Raw genomic sequence first — 2053 nt, forward strand, 5'->3', positions numbered from 1 at the left:
GTAATATATGTGGTGAAGCTGCTCTTCTCACTTTCTCAGGGTGGAAAGACCGCTCGCTCTCCATCGCCGCGCTGATGTCATTGGTCTGTAGAGACTTCCGTGGCCCCCCCAACACCTCAGACATGAAAACGTTTGCAGAGTCTGGAGGAAGCTCAGAAAGAGAGAAGTGAAGACGATCAGACAGGACTGATGATTGTGTGCGCACTGCTCTGTGTGCTGGGGGCTCTGCTCAAGGGGGAAGGTAAGTACCAACCTCTGGATACCCTTCCCTTACCATGGCTAGAGAGATCCTGATCCCCAAATGTTAACATTGGCCCAAACCCAGAGACATTCAACATTGTACCTTCAACCACTACGAAGACAAGGGCGGCTCTTTGTTGCCTTATCAGCCAGATGAGGGTGAAACAGGGCCAGGGGATTGAATCTGTCCCATTGGAAGACTGGAAGGGGCTCGTCTTTGGCACAGAATGGGGTGATGTTTTGGGTGAAGGGGAGTCTGGATTTAAGGGGTTAACCTAGGAGGATAGTTATAATGCAGTGAATGTGACTTTCATCAGAAATTCAATGGCAGTAAATTAATCACTGTCATTTAAAACACACACACACACACACACACACACACTTGGAATATTCACATGTAGTGAATGTTTGGTGAATGTAAATTTGATTTATAACTATGCTCCTTAGTGTAAGAGGTTAAAGGATAAGTTCACTTTCCCAAGTAATTTGGGAAAAAGGAATTACCCGCTCAAATCTGGCTCCCCCCCCAGGGATTGCCCCCTCCCCTGCCATCCATACCCTGCCATCCATACCCTGCTATCCATACCCTGCCGCCCCATACCCTGCCATCCATACCCTGCCATCCATACCCTGCCGTCCCATACTCTGCTGCCCCATACCCTGCTGTCCCATACCCTGCCGCCCCATACCCTGCGGCCCCATACCCTGCCGTCCCATACCCTGCCATCCATACCCTACTGTCCCATACCCTACTGTCCCATACCCTGCCATCCATACCCTGCCATCCATACCCTGCCATCCATACCCTGCCGCCCCATACCCTGCCATCCATACCCTGCTGTCCCATACCTTGCCATCCATACCCTACTGTCCCATACCCTGCCATCCATACCCTGCCATCCATACCCTGCTGTCCCATACCCTGCCGCCCCATACCCTGCTGTCCCATACCCTGCCGCCCCATACCCTGCGGCCCCATACCCTGCCGTCCCATACCCTGCCATCCATACCCTACTGTCCCATACCCTACTGTCCCATACCCTGCCATCCATACCCTGCCATCCATACCCTGCTGTCCCATACCCTGCCATCCATACCCTGCCATCCATACCCTGCCATCCATACCCTGCTGTCCCATACTCTGCTGCCCCATACCCTGCTGTCCCATACCCTGCCGCCCCATACCCTGCGGCCCCATACCCTGCCGTCCCATACCCTGCCATCCATACCCTACTGTCCCATACCCTACTGTCCCATACCCTGCCATCCATACCCTACTGTCCCATACCCTACTGTCCCATACCCTACCATCCATACCCTGCCATCCATACCCTGCCATCCATACCCTACTGTCCCATACCCTGCCATCCATACCCTGCCATCCATACCCTGCCATCCATACCCTGCCGCCCCATACCCTGCCGCCCCATACCCTGCCATCCATACCCTGCTGTCCCATACCCTGCTGTCCCATACCCTGCTGCCCCATAACCTGCTGTCCCATACTCTGCTGTCCCATACCCTGCTGTCCCATACCCTGCTATCCATACCCTGCTGCCCCATACACTGCTGTCCCATGCCCTGCTGTCCCATACCGTGCCATCCATACCATGTTATCCATACCCTGCTGTCCATACCCTGCTGTCCATACCCTGCTATCCATACCCTGCTATGCATACCCTGCTGTCCCATACCCTGCTGTTCTGCTGTCCAGCACAGCCCTGCGCTATGGATTTGTAATTTCGCTCATTGGTCAGCGTAGTCACTTGACCTGGCAAGGACTGTTCACTGAAAGATTTGTAGAGCGCGGGGG

This window comes from Nanorana parkeri, unplaced genomic scaffold (assembly GCF_000935625.1).
Source record: "Nanorana parkeri isolate BGI_ZX_2015 unplaced genomic scaffold, ASM93562v1 scaffold1215, whole genome shotgun sequence".
NCBI classification, from domain to species: Eukaryota; Metazoa; Chordata; class Amphibia; order Anura; family Dicroglossidae; genus Nanorana; species Nanorana parkeri.